The following is a 15,282-nucleotide window of genomic DNA, read 5'->3' on the forward strand; positions in this document are numbered from 1 at the left end:
AATGTTTAGCAGGATAGGAAAATTGTGAAATGCACTTACAGTATCAAGAGAACACTTGGTCATCCCTACTGCCTATGGTCTGGCGGACTCACTAAACACACTTGCATCTTTTGTAAATAATGGTGTTTGAGTGTGTCCCTGTCAATCCTTACATATTTAAAACAAGAAAATGGTGCCTTCAGCTTTGCTTAATATAAGGAATTTTAAATGATTTATACTTGTTCTTCTACTTTTGATACTTACAGTTGTAGTCAGAAGTTTACATACACTTAGGTTGGAGTCATTAAAACTAGTTTTTCAAACACTCCACAAATTTCTTGTTAACAAACTATAGCTTTGGCATGTTGGTTAGGACATCTACTTTGTGCATGACACAAGTAACTGTTTACAGACAGATTATTTCACTTCTAATTTATAATTCACATATCAGAATTCCAGTGGGTCAGAAGTTTACATACTCTAATTGACTGTGCCTTTAACAGCTTGGAAAATTCCAGAAAGTGATGTAATGGCTTTAGAAGCTTCTGATAGGCTAATTGACATCATTTGAGTCAATTGGAAGTGTACCTGTGGATGTATTTCAAGGCCTACCTTCAAACTCAGTGACTCTTTGCTTGACATCATGGAAAAATCAAAAGACATTTTTTGGAGACCTCCACAAGTCTTGTTTATCCTTGGGAGCAATTTCCAAAAGCCTGAAGGTACCACATTCATCTGTACAAACAATAGTCCGCAAGTATAAACAACATGGGACCACACAGCTGTCATACTGCTCACGAAGGAGACACATTCTGTCTCCTTGAGATGAATTTACTTTGGTGCGAAAAGTGCAAATCAATCCCAGAACAACAGCAAAGGACCTTGTGAAGATGTTGGAGGAAACAGGCACAAAATTATATAGATCCACAGTAAAACGAGTCCTATATCGACATAACCTGAAACACCGCTCAGCAAGGAAGAAGCCACGGCTCCAAAACCACCATAACAAAGCCAGAATACGGTTTGCAACTGCACATGTGGACAAAGATCATACTTTTTGAAATGTCCTCTTGTCTGATGAAGCAAAAATAGAACTGTTTGGTCATAATGACAAACGTTATGTTTGGAGGAAAAAGTGTGAAGCACGGGGTGGCAGCATCATGTTGTGGGGGTGTTTTGCTGCAGGAAGGACTGGTGCACTTCACAAAATAGATGGCTTCATCAGGGAGGAAAATTATGTGGATATATTGAACATCTCAAGACATCAGTCAGGAAGTTAAAGCTTGGTCGCAAATGGGTGTTCCAAATGGACAATGACCCCAAGCATACTTCCAAAGTTGTGGCAAAATTGACAACAAAGGACAACAAAGTCAAGGTATTGGAGTGGCCATCACAAAGCCCTGACCTCAATCCTGTAGAAAATTTGTGGGCAGAACTGAAAAAGCGTGTGCAAGCAAGGAGGCCGACAAACCTGACTCAGTTACACCAGCTCTGTCAGGAGGAATGGGCCAAAATTCACCCAACTTCCACCCAGCTTGTGGAAGGCTACCCTAAACGTTTGACCGAAGTTAAACAATTTAAAGGCAATGCTACCAAATAGTAATTGAGTGTATGTAAACTTCTCACCCACGGGGAATGTGATTAAATAAATAAAAGCTGAACTAAATCATTCTCTCTACTATTATTCTGACATTTCACATTGGCGCTGGAAGGAATGGCAGCAGTTTTACAGGTGCCCAACCCTGTTTTATTTCTTACCCACACACACACACACACACACACACACACACACCTTTTTTTCTCGCAATATTGGTTAGAGCCTGTAAGTAAGCATTTCACTGTATTGTGTTGTATTAGGCGCACGTGACAAATAAACTTTGATTTGATTGGAAAACTAAGTGGTGATCCTAACTGACCTAAAACAGGGAATTATTACTAGGATTAAATGTCAGGAATTGTGAAAAACTGAGTTGAAATGTATTTGGCTAAGGTGTATGTAAACTTCCGACTTCAACTGTAAGTATATTTTAGAAATTACGTTTACTTTTGATACTTAAAAATAAAATACTTTTAGACTTTTACTCAAGTACTATTTTACTGGGTGACTTTCACTTTTACTTGAGTAACTTTCTATTAAGGTATCTATACTTTTACTCAAGTATGACAATTGGTTACTTTTTCCACCACTGTTTAAAACAGTCCCGCGACTCCTGCGGTGTCTACAAACATCCCCCAAACAAACAAAAACCGACTCTCTGAGAAAGAGTGCACAACTAGTAGTAGTCGCTGTCAGTCAGGTGACTAGCTTCCAGCAGAGACTTCTGTTGCAGTAATGCTTTGGCTAGTATTACTTAGCCAGCTATAAGGAAGTAAGAAGCTAACGTGAATCGTAGCCTACCTCAGTAGCATATTTTCTGCTCTTGCTGAGTTCTCAAAATAACTTTGTTTTACAGAGCGTAGGCTACTGAGACAGATAGTGATGTGGCGCTTAGTGGTGAGGCAGGCTGCAATGCATGCAGGAGGAAGCAGAGAGGTTAGTACCCAAACTTGGGGTCGGGCACCATGTGGGATCCCTTGAGAAAATCAGTACTAATCTTACCAAACGAGTTAGGAACGTTTAGTCTCTGATGCCAGTGTGAATCATTTGTCATATTTCCTCCCTTTCAGGGGAATAACATTACAGTGGCTAATAGGCTATGTGTTTGTAGATTGACTGAGGTGAATGAACGTACAGCAGCCAAGGTGATAATGGTTGGGGTCATTTTTGCTTGTTTTTGCTCTTCTCCAAATAGCATAAAGTTTTTTTTATTTGTATAGAAATGCAGTTAATACACTTCAACTTTTCAAAAACAGGAGGACACTGACTGCTGATGTAGCCTCACCGACGGCAAGCAGCAACATATTTTACAGTTTTGCCCCTTGCTTTGACTTATTGGAAGTCATTCTCAATTGATCATTTTCTTCAGAGAAGAGGAAATAAGGTGAATGTGCCCTGCAGCCATGTACTGTATGCACAGTCGTTCTCCTGCTGCCAAACACACCCATCACAAGTGCATATTATTGTGCCTGCAGGCGAGCATGACTGTGATCTGTGGTTCTTTGTGATTGTAATCTACCCTGAAAGTAATTCTCCAATAGCATTCAAACTTTTCCTGAGCCTCATATTAACATCGCTGCTGTACCCCGGTAAAGGGAAAGGCATTCTGTTAAAGGCCTCAGGGAAGTTAGAAAGGGTTGGGACCAGGGTTGGGGAGTAACAGATTAAAGATGTAAACCGTTACATGTAAGGGCTAATATATATATTTTTAACTTTAGTCCGTTACGTTACAAGCTAATATATTCAAATCAAATCAAATCAAATTTATTTATATAGCCCTTCGTACATCAGCTGATATCTCAAAGTGCTGTACAGAAACCCAGCCTAAAACCCCAAACAGCAAGCAATGCAGGTGTAGAAGCACGGTGGCTAGGAAAAACTCCCTAGAAAGGCCAAAACCTAGGAAGAAACCTAGAGAGGAACCAGGCTATGTGGGGTGGCCAGTCCTCTTCTGGCTGTGCCGGGTGGAGATTATAACAGAACATGGCCAAGATGTTCAAATGTTCATAAATGACCAGCATGGTCGTATAAAAATAAGGCAGAACAGTTGAAACTGGAGCAGCAGTACGGTCAGGTGGACTGGGGACAGCAAGGAGTCATCATGTCAGGTAGTCCTGGGGCATGGTCCTAGGGCTCAGGTCCTCCGAGAGAGAGAAAGAAAGAGAGAATTAGAGAGAGCATATGTGGGGTGGCCAGTCTTCTTCTGGCTGTGCCGGGTGGAGATTATAACAGAACATGGCCAAGATGTTCAAATGTTCATAAATGACCAGCATGGTCGAATAATAATAAGGCAGAACAGTTTAAACTGGAGCAGCAGCACGGCCAAGGTGGACTGGGGACAGCAAGGAGTCATCATGTCAGGTAGTCCTGGGGCATGGTCCTAGGGCTCATGTCCTCCGAGAGAGAGAGAAAGAAAGAGAGAATTAGAGAGAGCATATGTGGGGTGGCCAGTCCTCTTCTGGCTGTGCCGGGGTGGAGATTATAACAGAACATGGCCAAGATGTTCAAATGTTCATAAATGACCAGCATGGTCGAATAATAATAAGGCAGAACAGTTGAAACTGGAGCAGCAGCACGGCCAGGTGGACTGGGGACAGCAAGGAGTCATCATGTCAGGTAGTCCTGGGGCATGGTCCTAGGGCTCAGGTCCTCCGAGAGAGAGAAAGAAAGAGAGAAGGAGAGAATTAGAGAACGCACACTTAGATTCACACAGGACACCGAATAGGACAGGAGAAGTACTCCAGATATAACAAACCGACCCTAGCCCCCTGACACATAAACTACTGCAGCATAAATAAATAAATAAATATTCTAATCAGATTACAGATACTTTTGAAAAACTAGATGATTATTTCAGGGATTACTTTTGAGTTCAGAAAGGATGTTTGCGAAAATAAATCTTTAACACTTCTCTGTTTTCTCAATGACATTAGAAAAAAGGAGCAAGTTTAAATTTGTTCCAACTGAGCGAATCTGACCACAAGTCAGAGACCACTACGATGACACGCCAAATGTGTTTGATGGATCACGGGAAAAGAGCAGGAATGGGCTTTTGTAGGCTACAATCTAAGCTGTGTCTTCCAATGGGCGACTGCTGTCGGCATCCAAAGATTATCCAACTTGAATAAACGCTTGGAGGTAAGGATGACAGCAGTGGTGTAGTCTACAGCGATACGGATATCACTTATTATTGATATCTACATAGCGCATTGATGTGAATCACACTGCTGCTCTCTCATTTAGCTATTTGTGTCTTACGGATTGTGGTTGTTGTTGATGGCTGTTCACAAATCTAAATATGTATTTGAACCCAATAATGGTTGAATTCAAGAAGTTTAAACTGCCTATCAGTCATTGTTTTGGAAACCAGTGGACAGCCAGTGAAAAATGCACTGTTGCAACAGCTGCATAGTGCGGATCCCAGCCTAAGAAATAAAGTGGGACTTTTATTACTCAGTCTAATGCATGCCAGCTAGGTAAACTTTAACATTGCAGGATAGATTGTTGTCTTCTTCTTATGTCTCTTAAGGGAAAGTCATCTAAAAGTAACAATGTAAATAGATTAAGTTACTGAGTTTGGGTAATCCAAAAGTTACGTTACTGATTACAATTTTGGACAGGTAACCGTAACGGATTACATTTAGAAAGTAACCTAACCAACACTTTTTGGGACTAGGGTCTCTATTCAATCAAATCCGCTTTAGTCGAAATCCGCATAGGTATTATTTTGAGGTGTTGGAGGTGGAACTGTGATAGAGCTGTCAAATCCACATGCAGCTCCTGGAATTATACCGAAAGTGGACATTTCCAATGGCTGCACAGAGTCGCAATAAGATAAATCCCATGGAGCATTGTTTACAAGTTCAAATATTGGAATGTGAGATGTAATCTACACCTTAATTAGGCTGATAGAAATCCTCATTATTTTGTTTTTTGATTTTCAATTTGAGTGTAATTATTTCTATATACTGTAGCCTAAACTTTCTCGTTCTGAACTTTTTACGGGAGTGGGACTGATATGGCTTCTTAACAATTATCAAGAGCAGCTGCTCATTGATTTGGCAGTTCCACCTGGCCTGGCTGATACGCGACACATGAAGAAGAAAATGTACTACTTCAAAATGGACATAGCCTCAATAGTGCAGATACAAAGATGTCCTCTCTATCTTTATGTGTCAGCCAGACTACGTTGCACCTCCAACACCTCCAAAACATCTGCTATGTGAGTGTCTGGGCTATCGCTGGTTAACGCTTGATCTGATTGAATCTAGGCCCAGGTTAGAGGACACTTTACTTCGCTGCAGGCCTGCACTGACCTCAGGACACTGACAGCTCCTTTTGGTATGCACCCGACACACACATGTCAACAGACTGTCCTTGCTGTGCCGTGGCCTCAGATGTGCTGCCAGCTGAATTTTGGGGTAATTTATCCTCTCTATTTTCCTCTTCCCGGTGGCACAACCCTTTAGAGTTTCCTCCCCTGGCCCACTGTCATTCCCCTAGGGCAGAGAACAGAGAGCCACCACTATAAACCTCTGCCACATACTGACTCTCCTAGAGCCAACAAACTAGTTCACTTCTCATGACTCATGCCAATAGATCTTTATAACCTTTCAATTCTATATTTTTTTCCTGGTTAGAATGGGTTAATGGCTCAATTCCTGCGAGGAGATGCAATGATGAAACTTGTGGAAACTTCTAGGACTGGGGACAACCACACTCCCATATTTAGTCAGGCAGTTTCATGCAGGCACTATGCCAGCCAGTGCATTGAAGCCAACGCAATATTGGGAGGTCCAACTCAAATTAGTTTGACAAAGTTCAGGAAAAAAGGTTTTCGAATTATGATTCACATGCACTTTGCTTTCATTGACTATATTTCTTTACTTCACCAGTGAAGAAGTGCACTATTTACCATAGACTGTATGCTATTCACACACCTCTTTGGAAATGTGGAAACATTTCCATAGCAATTCTCTCAGCCTCTGGTAGATGGCAGTGTGGACTTACCAACAGTATGATCACGCACAATATTGGCCAAATTACAGTTCCCTTTTTTGACAACCACATTCTTTAAGCGAAGCTGTCATCAGAAACTCAACTGCAGTCAAATGAAGTCGTACTAATCAATCCCTTGTCTCTAGACCCTGCATCTGGACTTAATAGGGACATACCAGAGGAAGTTAGAGGAAAACAAACAAACAATTCAAAAACCAAATATGAAAGATGTGTGGATGGAGTTGGCAATAAGAGGTCAATTATATTATTTCGACTTCCAAATCGCATTAATATGAAGAATTACTACCGCATTATGTAAGTAAAACTGTACAGGTAAAAAGAAAACTGATTGATGATGATCTATCCACAGCTTTTAAAGTAAATTATATCTATTGAATAAAACTCCTATTGTGGTTAATCACCCAATAATGTATTCCGTTTTCAAATCAGTGTTGTTACCGATATGCTGTCAATATTTGACTTCCAAAACAACAATGTTGTCTTCAGCCAAACATGCATCCATGCAGCACAGGCCCATTAGTTTCCTAAACCTCCAGTGATATCTGGGTTACATGCTTGTGTTCAGTCAAATGCAACCGCATGTGATTGTCGCGTAATTAACTGATGTCCGCAACATGTTCTGCCTCTGTTCATCATGCCTCAACCATACCATCAAAAACTTTGCCTAATAAACACTGGCCCAGAAAACCAGATCCGATTCATATATTTTCTGTACAAGGCACATGCTGCTAAATTGCTGCAAGATGTGTGGCCAACTGCTTACCCATAGAGCACACGGAGTGTGGTGGTAGTGGTGGCGGTGCTCCCGAACCCAGGTCAGGGAGATTGAGTTCCATTGCCACTTTTTAATCGAAATTTGTGGGATCATGGAACCTGCTCAGATACATTGAGGTACGGGTAGGTATGGGAGTGATCACAATGTGCGTTTCAAGTGATCGTTCCACAGCGAATGGCAAATCTATTGGCAAACAGCTTTCTTTTTGGCAAATGGCTTTCTTTTTTTGTACAGCATACACATGAAGTTCTGATGAGCCTAAATGGAAACACATGTCACAATCGGACTTCATAACAGATGGGATGATGTTGCATTATTAATAACAGAGAGTTTCAAGCTGGGAAAAAAAGTCTCAGCTGGGCTTAAATATCTCAACACACTTCCTACTGGAGAAGTTTCTCTGAGTAGAGAGAACCGGACACACAGAGCTTACCCCCATACCCCACCAGACCCCACACACACACTACTATACACATGCTGTTAACAGAGGTGCTATCGACCCCTGAACTAAAACCCTGGTCCCCTTTGACCTTAACCACCTTCCGAGGCGCCACTCCAACCCATAACCACACCACCCCAATATGCCTTGGTTAGATGCCAGAGTGGCACATGTAAAGCAATTAGCGCATACAGCTCCCTAATTAAAACACAGCTCCCGAATTAACACACAGGTTCCTAATTAAATGGCTTCTTTAACCTGCGTGACATCTGACTCACCAAAAATCGCATGGGTGCCGGAAGCTGTGTTTGCACTGAGTCAAAAAACTAGCAAACAGACCCATTTGGAGGGGAGGAGGTGCGGGGGTGGGGGGGGTTCAAAGGAGGGATTTCAATGTTTGCAGCCAAGTGACAGAGATTTTATGGGCGTACTTTAGGTCTAAGAGTCTGACACTTGTCTATGAGTGGCTTATTAAAAAGGTGAGAAGTGAGTGTACTGTCTGGAGGGGGGAATAATTGTGCTCTTAAAAAGGACTTCAAAAGGCTAGTGGTGTTTGTGAAAAAGTGTTAGCAAACGTGAAGGGAACCCTGGGAGGAAGTGGCTAGCAAGGGTTTGCTTCTCTGGCGTGGCGACATGTGGCAGTTGAAACTGCCCCGTGGAGAGGGGATGTGGAGGGAGACAATCCGCCTGGTTGGAAAGGGAAGGTGGAGGGAGGCAGCCTCTAACTGAGGCAATGGAGACAGGGACAAGCCTGACAGGGGAAGAGTTAGACAGGGAGCAGGTTAGACAGGGAAAGTTCGTGTTAGAGGTGACCTTGTTAGGGGTGACTGTCGATCTTACAGCTGGTTATTACGTGGACTGACATATCCAATCAAGGTCTGTCCTTCAATCTGTCTTCTGCCAGCATGCCGAGGTGATGAAAGGGCTTTATTTTCTAGTGAGGTTGAGCTGATCCTCTTTTACTGTGAGTGCCACAGGGCCTGCTCTGCTTTGTGTCCACAGGGCCTGCTCTGCTCTGTGTCCAGACTGGCACGTCACCAGGCTTCTTCCTCTGCAATATTGAAACTTTGTTCCAGTGGGGATTAGTTGTTCTTTGTGAGTTTATTCAGGGCTTTAGGAAGAGAGAATCAGAATCAGCACGGTTTTGAGTCTGCCTCTGGAATACATTACAATTATCTCCACAGATCTACTAGTGTTTATGACTGAGAACTGACTAGACTGAGGAATAGGAAGTTATGCCAAGAAAGACTGCTTTTACTGTACTGCCAAAGGACACATGGGGATTTCTTGCTTTCAACCATTGGGGAGAATTTCCCCATCCTGTCCGACGCTGGTCAAGGGACAAGGATAATTGTCACTATCCAGCTCGAAGGACCATTCAATGGTGAGGAGGTGGTTTAAGGCATCCTAATTACCCAGTGTCCCTGGTTAGAAGGAAAATAACTCAGTAGGACAGTTGTTAATTGACTAACATTGGCATTCAATGTATGTAAATCAGAGATAAGTAAGCAAAAAATGCATACAAGTGTGTGAGCGATTTCTTGAAAGGGTCGCTATTTCACTGAAAGACAATGCTACATCCTTTGATTCTCAAAGTATTTCCCTCACTTCTTTGGTTAGTGAGCGGTCGAAATTTACACAGTTGTGACCGAGAGGAAAATGGGGGAGGTATTTTGTATTTTTTTTTATTTAGTCCATGGCAGGGTCATGTAATTTGTAATCGATTAAATGTCATATTGTTCAGGGTTTGAGAATGAGTTATTTCTGTGTGTCCGACGACGCCCTTTAGCTGGGTGCGCAATATCAAGTGTGCCTAATGTGGTCTCAATAAAATGATCCAAAGCGTACACTATAGTATAATAGGCCTAGGTCATTTGAAGAGCAGTGGTGGAAAAACTACTCAATAGTCATACTTGAGTAAAAGTAAAGATACCTTCATAGAAAATGACTCAAGTGAAAGTCACCCAGTAAATTAGTACTTGAGTAAAAGTCTGAAAGTATTTGGTTTTAAATATACTTCAGTATCAAATGGAAATGGAAATTGCTCAAATGTACTTAAGTATCAAAAGTAAAAGTATACATCCTTAATTCCTTATGTTAAACAAACCAGATGGCACAATTGTATTATTATTTTTATTGACAGATATCCAGGGGGCACACTCCAACACATAATTTACAAACAAAGCATTTGTGTTTGACGAGTCTAACAGATCAGAGGCAGTAGGGATGACCAGGGAGGTTTTCTAGATAAGTGTGTGAATTGGACCATTTTCCTGTCAAAATGTAACAAGTACTTTTGGGTGTCAGGGAAAATGTATGGAGTAAAAAGTACATCATTTTCTTTAGGAATGAAGTGAAGTAAAAGTTGGCAAAAAAAAATTATAATAAAGTACAGATACCCCCAAAAACTACTTAAATAGTACTTTAGTAGTTTTACATAAGTACTTTATACCACTGACGAAGATCATGCTCGGAGAAGCACAGGGAAAAGTTATATTTCGATGAAATTGTACTTCCTGAGTTGTTGCACTGCTGGGACGGTGTATATAACACTAGGCTACACTGCATTACACACGGCAATGGATAGCCATTCCCAATCATGACCTCCGGCCTGCCCTGCTCTTGCTGATGTTAACCCTTTTGCGCTGCCTAACCAATGTCTGTGCGGGTGGATTAGGCCTACTGATTTTCTATTCAATTTGAGAGGGCGAGCGTGAAGATGAGTGGGACCGAAGGTAAGCTTGCTACTGCTATAATTTTTAAATATTTTTTTATGTTTTATTGCCCGTAATCAAGCTATTTGTCAGAGTTATTGACCTCACAATAAGCCATATTTGAGTGATTTACATGACTTACATCACTAAGAAGCGGATGGACAGCGCATGGGTGCTGAAAGTAGACTAATTTGAGAAGGACTAATTCATTTAAACAGTCTTCATTTTTATTAGACTTTAGGCTACTAACAACAAGAGGGATTTGTGTTGGAGCCTATGTCTTCCTATTCAATAAATATAAGGTAGTTGACAGACAAAACTATAGTCTACTATACATAGATTTGGTCAGCCAAATTCTTCAGTCACCAAGCACTCCTTAAATATCTCAGTGTCAGTGAAGAGCTTGGTGTGTTGAGTTAAAACCAGAGCTTGAAATTAGGGGGTATGTGAGGGTAATATGCTTTTGTTACAGAAAATTGCTAAAAACGTAGCCCTTGTTAGTTTACGATTTAGATGAGTTTGGACCTGATTATATAAAGCGATCTATAACGACACTTTAATCCTGCTAGAAACAAGCTGTAAAATGCAGGGGAAAGATGTGACTCCGATGCATATAGGATATCTTTGGTTTGTCTCTATGACCTATAGAGGCTGCACTACAACCTCGAGCCGAGGAGACATGAAATTGACTGCTGAAGTTGACGTTCGACATTTCAGCAACATACTAACTCGATATCAGTCAGGAGCAAGCCAGGTAGCCTAAGAAGGAACGAAAATGAATTATTTAGGTTATATTATTATTATTTTAAGGCTATAGCCTGCCATTTAAGAAATACATTGTGAAGCATTTGTGACACGCTACAGGCTGGCAGGAGCACACAGCATTTCAACAACACATCAACAACAGCACATCAACAACAGCACATCAACAACAGCACTTTGTTTATTTAGCCTATCAGATCCTCTTACAGTGCCTTCGGAAAGTATTCAGACCCATGGACTATTCCCACATTTTGTTACATTACAGTCTTATTCTAAAATGGATTACATTTAAAAAAATCCTCAGCAATCTACACACAGTACCCCATAATAACAAAGTGAAACAGGTTTTTAGAATTTTATTTACATAAATAAGAATTTGTTCTTAACTGACTTGCCTAGTTAAATAAAGGTTAAAAATAAAAAATACAACTATTCAGACCCGAAATTGAGCTCATGTGCATCCTGTCTCCATTGATCATCCTTGAGATGTTTCTAAAACTTGATTGGAGTCCACCTGTGGTAAATTCAATTGATTGGACATGATTTGGAAAGGCTCACACCTGTCTATACAAGGTCCCACAGTTAACATGCATGTCAGAGAAAAAACTAAGCCACGAAGTCGGCGGAATTGTCCGTAGAGCTCCGAGACAGGATTATGTCGAGGCACAGATCTGGGGAAGGGTACCAAACCATTAGGTTGAGGGAATTGTCCGTAGAGCTCCGAGACAGGATTATGTCGAGGCACAGATCTGGGGAAGGGTACCAAACCATTAGGTTGAGGGAATTGTCCGTAGAGCTCCGAGACAGGATTATGTCGAGGCACAGATCTGGGGAAGGGTACCAAACCATTAGGTTGAGGGAATTGTCCGTAGAGCTCCGAGACAGGATTATGTCGAGGCACAGATCTGGGGAAGGGTACCAAACCATTAGGTTGAGGGAATTGTCCGTAGAGCTCCGAGACAGGATTATGTCGAGGCACAGATCTGGGGAAGGGTACCAAACCATTAGGTTGAGGGAATTGTCCGTAGAGCTCCGAGACAGGATTGTGTCGAGGCACAGATCTGGGGAAGGGTACCAAACCATTAGGTTGAGGGAATTGTCCGTAGAGCTCCGAGACAGGATTGTGTCGAGGCACAGATCTGGGGAAGGGTACCAAACCATTAGGTTGAGGGAATTGTCCGTAGAGCTCCGAGACAGGATTGTGTCGAGGCACAGATCTGGGGAAGGGTACCAAACCATTTCTGCAGCATTGCAGGTCCCAAGAGCTCCTATACATTTAGACAGGATTGTGTGAAAGCACAGATTTCAACAAGAGTACCAAACCATTCCAGGTTGCGGGAGTTTGGAGAGCGCAAGTGAAGAGCAGGATTGCTTCATAGGCAAAGATACATTTCAAAAGGGTTTACCAAAAACCATTTGCTAGTAATTGTTGCATTGCTGGTCCCCAAGAACACAGTGACCTAGATGGATTTATTATGGCAATTTACCACATAGGGCCTATGCATTTAAAGCTGAACAGCAGATCAGCAAATGTTTCAACAAGAGAAAAAAGCACTCTCCACTGGCAGGGAGTTTGGAGCCAGCGCATCTGTGAAGAGCCAATCTGTTGCATTTCACTAGCCAAGCTTCATCACTAGTAAATTATGCATTTCAAACAGTTGTTGTTTACCAAAAGACCAGTAGGCCTATGCTAGTAATTGTTGCCCCATTGCTGGTACATTTCCTAGCCAGTAAACAGTTAATATTCTTGATCAACAAACTAGCCATATTTATTTATTATGTTGCAACTAGCCTCTGCATTTCACTAGCCAATTTGAGCCGTTTGCTCTGCACTAGCCAATCCATTTATAGCCAGTCTGAACAGCCAGATCAGCCAATCTATGTTTGATAGCCAATCTGTTGCATTTCACCAGCCCTGCACCTGTGTTGATTGATAGCCAATCTGTTGCATTTCACTAGGTGTTGCATTTCACTAGCCAATCTGTTGCATTTCACTAGCCAGTCTGTTGCATTTCACTAGCCAATCTGTTGCATTTCACTAGCCAGTCTGTTGCATTTCACTAGCCAATCTGTTGCATTTCACTAGCCAATCTGTTGCATTTCACTAGCCAGTCTGTTGCATTTCACTAGCCAGTCTGTTGCATTTCACTAGCCAATCTGTTGCATTTCACTAGCCAATCTTTTGCATTTCACTAGCCAGTCTGTTGCATTTCACTAGCCAGTCTGTTGCATTTCACTAGCCAGTCTGTTGCATTTCACTAGCCAGTCTGTTGCATTTCACTAGCCAGTCTGTTGCATTTCACTAGCCAATCTGTTGCATTTCACTAGCCAATCTTTTGCATTTCACTAGCCAGTCTGTTGCATTTCACTAGCCAATCTGTTGCATTTCACTAGCCAGTCTGTTGCATTTCACTAGCCAATCTGTTGCATTTCACTAGCCAATCTGTTGCATTTCACTAGCCAGTCTGTTGCATTTCACTAGCCAATCTGTTGCATTTCACTAGCCAATCTGTTGCATTTCACTAGCCAATCTGTTGCATTTCACTAGCCAATCTGTTGCATTTCACTAGCCAATCTGTTGCATTTCACTAGCCAGTCTGTTGCATTTCACTAGCCAATCTGTTGCATTTCACTAGCCAGTCTGTTGCATTTCACTAGCCAATCTGTTGCATTTCACTAGCCAATCTGTTGCATTTCACTAGCCAATCTGTTGCATTTCACTAGCCAATCTGTTGCATTTCACTAGCCAATCTGTTGCATTTCACTAGCCAATCTGTTGCATTTCACTAGCCAATCTGTTGCATTTCACTAGCCAGTCTGTTGCATTTCACTAGCCAATCTGTTGCATTTCACTAGCCAATCTGTTGCATTTCACTAGCCAATCTGTTGCATTTCACTAGCCAGTCTGTTGCATTTCACTAGCCAGTCTGTTGCATTTCACTAGCCAGTCTGTTGCATTTCACTAGCCAGTCTGTTGCATTTCACTAGCCAGTCTGTTGCATTTCACTAGCCAATCTGTTGCATTTCACTAGCCAATCTTTTGCAGTTGTTTCTTTGCAATAGATTGGCTACGGTTATTGCCTCAGGCTGCGTGTAGAGTAATTTACGTAGACTCTGTGCCACAAAATTAGTTACAAAACATTAGAAAACCTGGTCAGATAATTTCAAGTCATCAGTCTCAAGTCAAAGTCGAGTCCTGAGGCTTGATGTTCCAAGTCAAGTTGTTTTATTTTCTATCAAGTTGAGTCTCCGGTCATCAAATTTGTTACTCGAGTCAGACTTGAGTCCAAGTCCACAACTCTGAATATAGACCTCCCTACGTAGCTGCTGTGTTAAACAACAACATAGCTTTTTCTCTAATCCATTGATGATCAGATACTTCAGTTGTAACTGGTTCTGTTGTGCTCAACAGTTGATAGACTAAGCCTGGAACAGTGCTAAAGTTGTCTATCTTGTTTTTTTTAAACAATAGCCTGTATAGAAAACAAAATGTCTCCGGTGCTGCAGCATGCACTCATTCGTTGTTATGCTCTGTTGTGGGATTAAAAAATATTATTTTCCCAGTCATGTAAAATGACATAGAATTGCATGGTGTGTGTTAATAAAAGGCCATTTCTTTCCCCGGACCACAAGTAAGATGATAGATTCATGCAATGCTTTTATTATAATGAATATCTTTTCAGCCCTATGCTTGTCCGTGGTGGTCTGCGAATCCACAACCTTCTGGCTACTTTGCCATGTGTTGCTTTACAACATGAAGAACAGTTTGTAAAACTGCATATCTAAGGCTCGGGTCTGTCCTAGGAGCGAGGGTGAAAAGTCAGCCATGTTCTCTGCTATCCACTTCATGTTATAATGATAATTCTGGGTATAAGGGGGGTCACTTTTTTTTTCAAGTGTTCAGGGAGGGTTGGGTAAAACAAATATTTTTCCTGAAAGGAGGGCCATTCATTTTTATCCCATAGAGATTTTCTCCAGGTATCCCTCATTATAAATA

This window comes from Oncorhynchus keta, chromosome 9 (genome assembly GCF_023373465.1).
Source record: "Oncorhynchus keta strain PuntledgeMale-10-30-2019 chromosome 9, Oket_V2, whole genome shotgun sequence".
Taxonomy (NCBI): Eukaryota; Metazoa; Chordata; class Actinopteri; order Salmoniformes; family Salmonidae; genus Oncorhynchus; species Oncorhynchus keta.